The sequence below is a fragment of the Passer montanus genome, unplaced genomic scaffold (genome assembly GCF_014805655.1).
Source record: "Passer montanus isolate IOZ18808 unplaced genomic scaffold, ASM1480565v1 scaffold54, whole genome shotgun sequence".
NCBI classification, from domain to species: Eukaryota; Metazoa; Chordata; class Aves; order Passeriformes; family Passeridae; genus Passer; species Passer montanus.
In genome coordinates this window covers 3,719,064-3,731,193 of record NW_024370374.1, presented here as the reverse complement: position 1 = coordinate 3,731,193, position 12,130 = coordinate 3,719,064, and positions in this window count along the sequence as shown.

Genomic DNA, 12,130 nt, shown 5'->3' with positions numbered 1-12,130 from the left:
TTTTTAGAGGCTTGCCTCATTTAGGATTGGAAATGGGAGCAACCTACTAATATTTTGAGATCTCTGCCTATGAATTGAATTTTTAGCCTAAAATTTCTGTCTTGAATGCAATAGGGATAGATTTGTTCAGTCACAAGGCAGCTACATGAAAGAGATCTGAACTGTGCCTGCATCTGAATGTCAGGTTAGCCTCCCCTGAGCAATCTGACAACAGAAACAATTAAAAAAACAATGACACATTCTTCATGAATGAAAGAAAATGCAGTGAGAATGCTATTCTATTCTGTCTAATACATGGCTTAATTTTTACAAAAGAAATGATAAACAGACCAGCTTTGAGATGAAATCATAAGCCCTCAGATGAGACCAAATTGCTAGATTTAAGAAGATCAGGTGGAAACAGAGCAGAAAAATAAAGGTAAGTAAAATGTTTAGGGGCAAATGAAAATCAGCCTATGTGCCATTATGTACCAACAGCCTTTTTTTTTTTCCCAGAGGAAAGGTTTTGAGCAAAGGAGTGCTGTGGGTGACACTGGCCAAGGGTGACCATTCTGCTAAGTGCCAGGATCCAGATGATTTTTTCAGGAGATGTGTGATCCCAGGCAGCTCTAACTGAGATTGCACATTAACTGATGTTATTCCTTGTGTTATCACCCAGTAATTAAACTCCAAGTGTTGTTTCAACATAAAGGCCATATGAAAAACAGAACAGATGGAAAATATTTCAACTGTGTGCCATGAAAAGCAGCTCTACGCCAAGAAAACAAAGGAATAAATAAAAAAAGTGCATAATGGCTGGTGAGAGCTGGATGTAGAGTGAAAGGTTTGGTAAAAGCTGAGAAGTAATACTTAGGAAGCAGCAATTCCATGTACTTAAATCCTCTGTAGGCTCTTGCAATAACCTTGGAAAGTTTAGAGTGGTTAAGGAACAAAACTGATCTGGAGATTGGGAAAGTGAAGATAGTTCCTCTCTTACCTAACTTGATTTTAAAGCTCTCACTTCTCCACAAAGCCTCTGAAGGCCTCTGTGTATTGGCCCTTTTTGTCCAATCCAAATTTGTTTTCTGGTATTTAGTTTGGGTTTTAACAAAGTTCTCATTTTCATAGTAACCAACTATTTCAGCTTAACCATTCACAGTTTCACAGCAATTAACTATTTCTGCTTAAGCCTCAAAACACTTTGAGAGATTTTTCATCCTCTTTCTGCAGAGGGAGCAGTGAAACACTGCAGCCCAGATTTCCAAAGTGTTCTGGTGTTCATTTGTAATCACATTAAAATGGGGTTGCTGTAGTTTGATGATTGAAAAATGGAAGGTATAAACTAGATTTTTTTTTAATATAAACTCTGTGTGCAGTAGATCAAAATCTGGCTGGAAAAACTGATGCAGTATAAGGATGAATGCTGCAATAAACAGTGAGAGGAAATAAAATTTTGATACTGGATTTTGTTAAAACATTTCACAGCTGAGCAATTTGAACACAGTTTAAAAAAACAGAGGTTAAAATATTCCTCTTAAAAATAAAGCTCTTTGCCAAAATATTGCAGCTTCAGGGTCGGTAACTTTATTATTTCATGCTGCCACCTACTGCTTTGGAAATGGAATAGGAAAAAGTAATCAGTATTATTATCAGTCTGATGAGCCCGTTTGCTACTTGGTGTTCTTAATGCATGGCATTATTTTTGAATGCTGAATGCTATCCAGATCTTCCCATCCCTGCCTCTGTCCATTTTTATTTGTGAAAGGACATGCCTTCCAAACATAGGCATGTTTTCACTTCAAAAACTGCCACGGGCTTTAGCCTAAGCACTGTTATTCCTAAAATGATGGTAAAATGTCAGTTAACAGCCAATGTCGTGTGACTGCTCTGTTAAAAACCAAGTCAAGCCACAGCTTCTCTAATTTTATGGTAATAAAGGAATACACTGTGACTATAAAAAAGTTTTTTATGCTAACATGAAAGTAGTTCTTTAAGTTGGTTTAGAGGCTTAGGACTTTTAGCCATACCTATTTACTCAAAATTGCACTTAATGTACTTAGAACTAAAACAATACAAAACACAGCCATATTTTATATTGCCATTTCTGTGTTTCCCAGCTGCAGATATGGACTGCTGGGAATCCTGACAAAAAGAGTGTTAATTTCTCCGTGTTTTTGAAGAAAATATTATATGCTTCTTGCATAAAGTAATTGGATAAAAAGAAAAAGGTTCAAATACACAGCAGTGTTATCAGTAACTAGTACCAGACAAATAATACACAAAGAAGTCAACAATATGCTATATTTTTAATTTGGCAGTAGAACAGCATATAGTGCATAGAAACCCAATATTGAAAACCCATTAAAACAGTCCACAGTGAGAGTGGCAAAATATCCAGCAGAAATAATCCTCAGTGTGTTGGTGGACATCACTTCAGGTTCTGCATTGCTTTCATGCTTTGTATCTTCTTTTCCTCCAGTGCCTTCAGGATTTTATCTAAACAGGAATTCAATATAATTTGTCATTAATGATGTAGTTAATAATTTACAGTACTTTTAAGTAAATCCAATAATGTGTTAAGCAAACTAATAATCCTTACAATGCCTCGGCTAGCAAATATCTGAAAACTAGAGCTTCTCAAAATAGTAAGTATTAAAAATGGAAAGTGATGTGTATTGCTATAATGAAGGGGAAAAAATACCCAAACTACCAATCTGAATTTCTTTTGAAATCTTCCTTTGAATGCATATATCTGATGGACATTTTCCCTATTTTCTTGTAACCTTTGCACTCCTGAAAGTTTCCTGACAGGCAGCCTGTGACCTTGGAGGAAAAGATGAGCATGAAATCCTTAGAGTTGTTGACCTCACCACCTGAACTCCCAGTGCCATCATCATCTCCTGAGTTATTTTACTCTCAGTGCCATCATCATCATCTGCTCAGCTATTTTATTCCCTGCACTTTCTTCATGGCCAGCAGGTTGCAAAATTAAAATGCCAAGCTCACTTATAATTTAACTGGAGGGTTCTTGTTTGGTTGGTGGTTATTTTTGGTGTGGGTTGTTTTGATTTTTTTTGGGGGGGGGCGGGTGTGTTTTGGTTTGGCGATTTTTTAATGTCTCCAACTATTTTATTCCTTTATGTTACATCAAAGCTGTTGCACAACAGCAGGGGGCTCGTTGCTACTCGATACATTTTTGCATGTACAAACTCCCTCTCGCTTGGCTGATGCCTGCGTTGGTTTTTTTTGCTGTCACTTAACGACTTTGGGGGTTTTGCTCCGTGCTGCAGCAGCGGCTCCACCCGCAGTCCTTGTCACTGCTCTAACCGCGCTCTCGGCCGGCTCCCCGTGGGCGGTGACCCGGGACAGCGCCTTTTGTCCCCGCAGTGCCGCCGTGCTCCCGCACGCACCGGGCTGGCTGCGGGGATCCCCAAAACCCGCCCCAGGCGCACCCCGCTTTGGGGGTCCCTGCCGGGGCCCCGCAGGGCGGTGCGGGCCGGTGCCGTGAGCCCGCAGCTCCGCCCGCAGCCGCCGGCCGCGGCACCGGCTCGGAGCCGTGGAAGTGCGGGAAGTACAGCGGCGGCCACGACGGGCGCTGCACGGTCATGGCGCGGCGCCGCCGCTGCCGCTGCCGGCCGTTGTGCCCGCGGGCACCGGGAGCGCCCGGCGAGACCGGCGGTTGTCCCCGAGGCTCCCCGGGACAGCCCCGTGGTTGTCCCCGCGGGTGTCCCCGGGACAGTCCCCGCGGTGTCCCCGGGACAGCCCCGTGGTTGTCCCCGCGGTGTCCCCGGGACAGTCCCCGCGCGTGTCCCCCCGCGGTATTGTAAAAGCAGGCGACCCCGTCGAGGGGAGGAATGATGTATCTGACTCCGTGCTATCAGAAGGCTAATTAATTACTTTATTATACTATATTACACTATGTTACGCTACATCTGGACTGAAGCTGCACAAGTGAACCAAATGTCCTGACTGTCTGCTGGCCGACAGCCTGCACACGGCTTGGCCCCGACAGGCCAAGGAGACAAAACCCCATCGCTTTGGGGAAACAATCTCCACGTTGCCTTCTGCTTCGGCACAACACAGGAGCAGCGAGTGAGATAAGAATTGTTTTGATCATTCTTTTCTCTGCTTCTCTCAGGTTCAGAGAACGTGAATCCCGCACCCCGGCCACAGGAGCTGGGCTCCACACCTCCGGCCGGAGATTGCCCCGTTTTTTTCCCTCCCTTGTTGCTTCTGTCCCCAGCGTCTTCCCAGTTTTCCTGTGGAAGGGCAGGAATGGAGCCGGCTCAGGGCGTGGGTTGTGGAGGAGTCACACGAACTACGGGCGCAGTCACTGCTACACAAAGGAGCAAAACCCCAAAAGTCATTAATGTGGGAACCAAAAAAAAAAAAACAGCCAAAAAACCAAAAAACCCAACAACAACAACAACAACAACAAAACCCAAAAAAACCCCAAAAAAAACCCCCAAAAAACCAAACCAACCCAGGCATCAGCCAAGCGAGAGGGAGTTGGTACATGCAAAATGTATCGAGTAGCAACGAGCCCCTGCGGTTGTGCATCAGCTTTGATGTAAAATAAAGATAGTTGGAGGCATGAAAAAATCCCCAAACCAAAACACACCTGCTCACCCCCCAAAAAACTCAACCCAGTGGTTTTATTTCTGGGCTGGGAACGCGGTGTTTGAAAGGGTGCAGTAAACTCTGGAAGTAGCATTGGTTAAAAGAAGTGAGGAAGGCACTGTCTTAAAAGTCTCTAACTTTTAGAAGTTTTCTTCAAGGCTATATGTGAAGGAATGAGGGAAAAATTCATCTTCAGGTGGTCGTGCATGGATGGCTGATGCTCTGCATGCCTGCTGTTCAGGATTGTGGGGGTTTTGGTGGGTGGGGATAGGTGCTCGCCTACTCCCCAGAATTTTCCATTTTGCTTGTGTTTATTTGAGGATGAGACTTGTCATTAATACTGGTTGGTGAGTATTTCTTTAGCCTGATTTCTTTCCATTAAATATGACACCCCTCCTCCAGCCCTAGGCAGCAAGTGTGGGCATTGCTGACTGCTTCTGTGGACCTCAGAGCAGGCCAGAAAGATCCTCTCAGGCTTCCAGCAGGAGGACTTTTGGGATGGATTTAAGATGATTTGAGGTTTTGTGGACAACCCTGGTAGCAGAGGTGCTGTACCAGTACTGTTGATAAAGTATTGGTGACTGCGGGGGCTGTGGAGTTTAGTCAGGATCAACAAATTCTCTTAAAACAAGGTGAAAATCCCACTGCACTACTAATGCAGCCTTGAGCAGACTTCAGCATTACACAGCCTCTAAGGGACTGCTGTGTACTCTGGAGTAAATGTCATTTTCCAAGCCTTCCCTTGAATAAAACAGGAAGATTTTCTAGAAGCAGAACTTCTGTGCACTTTTAAGCGCAGCGCTCCGAGCTGTGAGCAAATGCTGATGTGAATGTTTTGAAACTTGTCAGATCTACAGATGCTGGCTGTCACCAGAGTGGCAGTCAGTGCCCTGAAAAGTGGTGGGTACAGAAAAATAGTGGCAAGAGTCACTCAGTATTTTATTTTAAAGCGCAATGTTAAGGGTTAGAGTTCTGAGTTAGAGTTCATGCATGTTGTGTTACATACAGCATGCCTAAATAATTAAAATTCCAGTACCAGTGCAATCCCAGTACAAGTTGCATATTTTGTAGATGGAGCACAACGTATTTGAAATAAACACTGATCAGAGGAGAAGTCTCATAACAAGATTCTCTCTGGGCATCCTGTTCCAGTGCTCAGTCACAGTAAAGAAGTTTTTCCTCATGTTCAGGGGCAGGATCTCCTTCCTGATCTGCTGGCAATGTTTGGGTGTAGAGGGAGGGGAAATGCAGCGCAGGATGCCATTGGCCTTCTTGGCTTCCAGGACTCACAGCTGGCTCATGGACAGAGCTTTTTGTCCACCAAGACCCCCAGGTCCTTCTCCACAGAGCTGCTTTCAGCAGGTTGGCCCCCAGCCTGGACTGGTGCACGGGGTTATTCCCCCCCAGGTGCAGGACCTTTTGGCCTTTGATGAGTTTCAGACAGTTCTTTTCTGCCCATCAAGACTGCCGTGCTATGAGAGGTGAGAAAAACTCTGCTTTTAGCAAAGGTCCACGTGCCTCATTTATAGTGTTACACGCAGCTCACACACCTGCCTTCACCTTTGGCATTGAACATTTGGTACCAAAACTGGAGACATTTAACCCTGGGTTCTGCATGCGGGCAGGCACAAATGACACAAAGAGCAGAGGCTGGAGACAAAAGTTGTCTGTGTGTGGTTTTTGGCCAGCAGGTGCCAATGCTGGGGCCAACAGCTGCACAGCTGTGATCCGGCAGAGGGAGGCAGACACACACTTGGTGGTGTGTCACACTTTGTCACATCTGCACCTTCATCTCTGTGTGTTTAGGTGCTGATATTTGAAGTGCTTATGAGAGTGTTTGCTTTGGAGAAGCAAATCTTTTGCTTATCTAGCCAGCAAAGGCTGTAGTGACAGCATTCCCTCCACTGCTTCTGTAAATACAAACATCACAGCTCTTTGAGAGGCTTTGTTAAGGATAGTGAATTGAAATTATGAAGTCTGAGGGCAGCTAAAATATTCTTATATTATTGGCAGTAGTAGTTAGACTGCAGTGACAATAACTGAGAAATACTGTGTGTGTGTGTGTGTGTGAATTCATGTTTTCACACAGGTTGCTCCAAGTATCTTTAAAAGCCACTAAAGCTACAGCTCTTCCCCTTTTACAATAAATTTTGATGTCAGTTAAAAAGCCCCAGATTTTCATCGCTGATGTATGGTGAAGGGTTATAGCAAAAAAAGGTTGGATTTAACATCTAATGTGTTGTTTAAAATGTATACTAATAAATCACATTGTTGCACACGGTTGAGAATTGTGTTGGTGTTCAAGCATGGTATTCTGCCATCTCTTCTTTTTAATTTAGGTTTCTTTTTTAGCTGAGTTGTTTTTCCTGCTTTTTGTAGTTGATTTCATTGTGTTGGAGTTCCTGGTTGGTCCTGTCCAATTACATATTTTATACCAACTTCCCACTTGCAGCTCTCAAATTCCCAGCCTTTTTTCCTGTCATTCAGCAAAAATTGCTGTATTTTGTCCTTGCCAGAGGAAAATCTTCCAAAAATCTCTCCAGGAGCTGCTGTGCTGTGCTCCCAGAGCCTGTGTCTGCAGGCAGTGAGCTGTGACCCTCCTGCTCCCCTCGTTCCTTTCTGCTCCTGGCGCTTCTTGTCTCTCACATTTGTGACATTTTTTGGTGCTGTTTCTTGATGAGAAGCAGGAGAGCCCCACTCTGTGTGTGAGCAATGGTCCTGCCTCTAATTTGTCCCTTGTTTCTGTCTGAAGAGGTGTTGCTGCTGTGCACCCAATCCTGATTCAGACATGTGACCTCCACCCCAGTGTATAACAGAAAACGTAATAATTTTATTAATTATTAATTACTCGTCACAAACACAAATATTTCATTTGCTGTTAACAACATGTAATTGTTTTTCCTGAGCTCCTCCTGGTTTCAGTTTATGTCACTCCCTTCCCTGCTGTGTGTCTGGCCTGCCACATGTGTCACATCACAGTGATGCAAACCAAATATGAAGTGGGCTATTTATAAAGCCTCAGAGCACTTTGCCAGCAAACTTCAAATTAACAGAGAGCAACTAATTAACAATTATACAATTTGAAAGAAGTGCTAATTAAAAAGTTTTTTAAGAGGTGAATTTTCAATTGAAATTCAGAATTAACTAGAGACTTAGTGCCTGAAATAGAAATTTGGACTGATTAACAGAAATGCAAAAAAAGTGCTAGCTGTGTAAGAAATGAATTTTTAATTTTCTCTTCAGTGCCATGTTTAGGATCTGAAGAAGATGTGCTGTTTTGGACAGAAGGTCTACATCAAACTATTTTTCAGTGGTGTTGTTTTAGTCTTACTGTGTTTATGGTCGTGTTCAATCATGAAAATTGGAGATTTTGGCAGAGGAGCCATGACTCTGCCTCTCTCTGATCATTTCTGTGCCTCTGAGTTCAAAATGCCTGCCTTATTTGAAGAACAACAGGAGGTAAGAAACAAGAAGTTTTCTGGAAGACAGGAGCTGCTTAAAGGCATTCAAGTCTGGTACCTGGGGAACCTTTTTATGTTCTGGGGTTTTTCTCCTCTTTGCCATTCTGTCCTGTTCTGGGAATGGGAATCTGGTGGCTTCAGGAGTGGGACAGATGTTACATTTTTACCAACGTGGAGCAGGGTGCATAAACGGAATAAAAGCAGCATTAAAAACTGATCTAACTGAAGGCTCTCTGAGAAATTCTCCTGAAATTCCTTGGGTTTATGCATTGTATCTTCTGCATGAATATGTGTAGGGTGATGGAGAAGAAATGAGATTATTTTGATAGAGCAGGGTAATGTCTGCATATTAATTGAGCAGGTAAATACTTTGATTAGCTGTGTTTGCATCTGAGTTAATGCTGGGTGCTTTTTCTTGAAACATGAATTTTGTCAAACCCTGATGGTTCTCTCCAGATTTATCTCTAGAATGACCTCATTTCTGAAATGTAATTTTTCATAGTGTGTCTCTTTTCGGGAGACTGCATTGTTTTAGCAGTGTGCTTGGCAATTTAAAGGAAATAATGAGATCTCCTGTGAAATGAGAAAGCTGAGTTCCACCGAGCTTTAGACAAGAGACCTGGGTTCAGTGCTACTGAAATGAGTCATCACAGCAGGTGAGGTTGCTCAAAAAAGCCACAGTTCACCACATAAAAAATTAAAGAGAACCCAATCCATGCCAGCTTTGAAATAAGAGAAGCCATGAATAGTCCTGAAGGCAGACTCACATCTTGCCCCTGGCTGCTATTATGCCACACTCCCAACACCTTCTGAAATTCCCAATGTAGAATGATTTAATCTGGGCTCAAGAAGCACTACTAGCCTTGGCAATAATAAAGTTTACTTAGCAGTATTCAAATGGGTTACATATTTTGCTTTTTCCTGTTTTGGATTGAGAGGTGTTGGGAGACAATCTACATGTCAGCCAAATATTTTTCTTTGTGTGTTGGGAATTGACACTGTCACAGGTTTGTGCATTTTTACATGGTGGTGTGATCTACAGGTCTCAAAATTTATTTGGGAGGCTTTAGGCATCTAAAATCCATATGGATTTTATATATATTCATTCCTATGGATACATATCTGTAAATATACATATGCTCATAACTTAATTCAAATAGGCAATAACAAAAGAGCCTTTTTGTGGTCTGTAATATTTGTTTTTTAAACAGTTTACATGATAATTAGAGACTAAGAATTGTGCTAAAAGCTTGCCACATCTTTAAGGGACAGTAATGTTTTTTCAGAACTGTGTGAGTATCATTGGCACATAAGGAGAGGTTTTTTCCACACTTTGCAGTAGTTTCTGTGAAAGATGGTTTATCCTGGTTATCTCAGGATAAGAAGTGCTGCAGTTTGGAGATGTAGATGGTTTCCTCATCAGAGGAATGTGAGTGGTCTCTGATTCACTCTTCAGAGCTGCAGCCTGTCCTATCAAGGAATGTGCAATCCTACCACAAGTGCAATCTTTGCTACTTGCATTAACTAAGAATTGTGGAAACTGCCTCGTGCCAAACATAAAAGCAGAGTGATTGCAGCTGAAACTGTATTATAGTGGTACAAGGGGTTTCATTAAGAGTCATTTTCATCACACAGCATAGCAGATTCAGAGCAGAAATGGAGAAATCCAGTACTTCAGAGCAATATGCCCTGGCTCACTTTTACTGGTGCCATGCACTGATGAAGAGAAATGATGAGAAAAGTGGCATTTTCTTTGGAGCCTATTAAGGCTGCTTCATTAAAGTGTCCAAACAAGATGTGTGGTTCATAAACAGCAACTGGTGTCTGTTGACTGATTGTTTAACTTTCCTCTGTTATTAGCTTAACTTTGCTTAAAATTTATTTTCCCTGGAGCATTAGTATTTCTAGGGTTTTTTTACTGTTTAGGCAGGTGTGCTACTGTAAATTTTCTGCTGCCTCTTGTAAAATTGTTTTTCTGTCCCTGCAATTGACTCATTTGGACAACAATTCAATGGCCTGATCCAAGTTTCAATTTATCCTGAGCCACCTCTGCTATTTTCTTACTTTCAGTACTAAATTAAAGAAAAATATGAACGGGTCATCTCACTTAGGCATATTTGGGGGTGGAGGGAGGGGAAATACAGTGAATATTGCCACACACTCACAAAAAATATTAAAGAAGGAAATTGTCCGTGAAAATGACCTAGAGGGAGAAATATGAGCAGGGAGGACACAAGGAGGGCCTTGTGAAGAGGTGTCCTGTCAGGAGGATAAGGTGTGCTGCTTTCTAAAAACCAGGGATTATGGGCAACCTGGTGTATTCCAGAAGAAAATGGAAAGTCTGGTCACAAGAGTTTTTCTAAGACCTAAAGGCTAAGTCCTGGAGAGGGCACAGCAGCTGTGGCCTGTGGGTGCCATGGTCCCACCTTGCATGGTGGCACTCCCTGAGCTCCTCCCTGGGCAGGGCTGAAAGGCATTGCTTGATAACGGGGAAAAGAAGGCTGCACAATTTAAAAAGTGGGTGGAACCAAATGTGAGGCAGCTTCAGCAGCAGCCTTGGCCTGGCAGTGAGGTATTTTGTGCCTTGCTGTTGGTTTGAAACATCCTGCTGGACACCTGAGGCACATTTTCCTCCCTGGCTCTTGGTAAAGTTCAAAATATGAATATTTAACCACAAGTCAACCCAAACCAAGCTAACAAGGCTGTGGCTAAGTGTCACTTTAAGGCACTGGCTAAGAAAACTTTTTTATTTATAGCTCACATGGCTAAAAATAATCTTTGTCCCAATTTTAGGGGAGTAGCTCCCTGGAGGCTGGCTGGATTCTCATCCCCCTGGAGCTGTGCCAATGATCACACACCTCCTTTGGTGCCAGTGCCATTGCTGTGGGTGATGTTAGTTAAAGGATCATCAAGGCTGGGTCGTTTACAATTAATTGCTGTGCACTAATTGGTTAATGGGTGGCATCCTCTCACTCATTTGCTGAAATTACAGGACTGGTATTTATCAAATACCTTGCATTCAGAGCACATATTCCAGCTTTGAACTGGATGTGTAATCCTATTAGTAATAAAACCTCCTCTTGTATCAAACTGCATCCATCGCACTGACCACATGTGTGGAGTAAAGCAGCAAACCACATCCAACAAAACCAGAGGAAATGCATCACAAATGAAACAGGATGCACCTGGGAGAGGGTGCCATCAAAACAAAGGGGTTGGGTTCGGCAGATTCGTGTTTCTAATGAGCCCTGAGTGGTTAATTTTCATGGCTAGGTGTGTGTCCACACGGGTGAATTGTTGTGCTTTGGTGGTGGTGGTTCTTTGTTATTAGTGCCAGCAGATGTCTCTCTTGATCATTGCACAGCACTGACCTGAAATCTGATTTATGCTGGTGGGCAGCAGGGAAATGCCTCATGCCAGCCCTCCCCAAAGAGCTGCAATCCTGCCCTGTGCAGGAAGGCATCGAGGAAAGGCACCAAGGGTGAACATGCACAAATGTCACCCACACCCGTGCCAGTGCCACAAAAAATTACAATGCAATGATGCACTCCAGGAAAGAGAACGTGAGAAATGCCTCATTTGGTTTGCCTGCTGAAGATTATTACGGAAAGAAGTGAGGGCTCAGACAAAGCTTGGATAATCTAGCTGAAGGAAAAATCTCTTACCTAAAGCTGAGAGGAAACATCTCAGGTATAATAATGAAATTACTCAAGTGCCATTTTAGATCATTTTTTCCAATTCATATTCTGAGCTGAAATAATAAAGTAATCGAAGTAGGGGTGTCAAATGGGTATTATAACCTTTTTATATTTCTGACCTTTGCTAATATTGAAATAAGTTCTTGAAGGAGAAAATGGAATTTGAGGAGAAGTTTGAGCAAAGTGGAAATCTTCTGAGGCTGGTGTACAGTGGGGAAAGCCTTTCAGGGGTGGCTGCTGAAGGGCTGAGAAGATGAAGGCAAGGCCAAAGTTGTGTTTTATCAGTAGAGGGACGGGTCAAAGGTGTAATGTGTTTGAAATTCCAGCTGCCCTGATGGGTGACAGAAATTCTGACATGCTGGAAAGGATGTC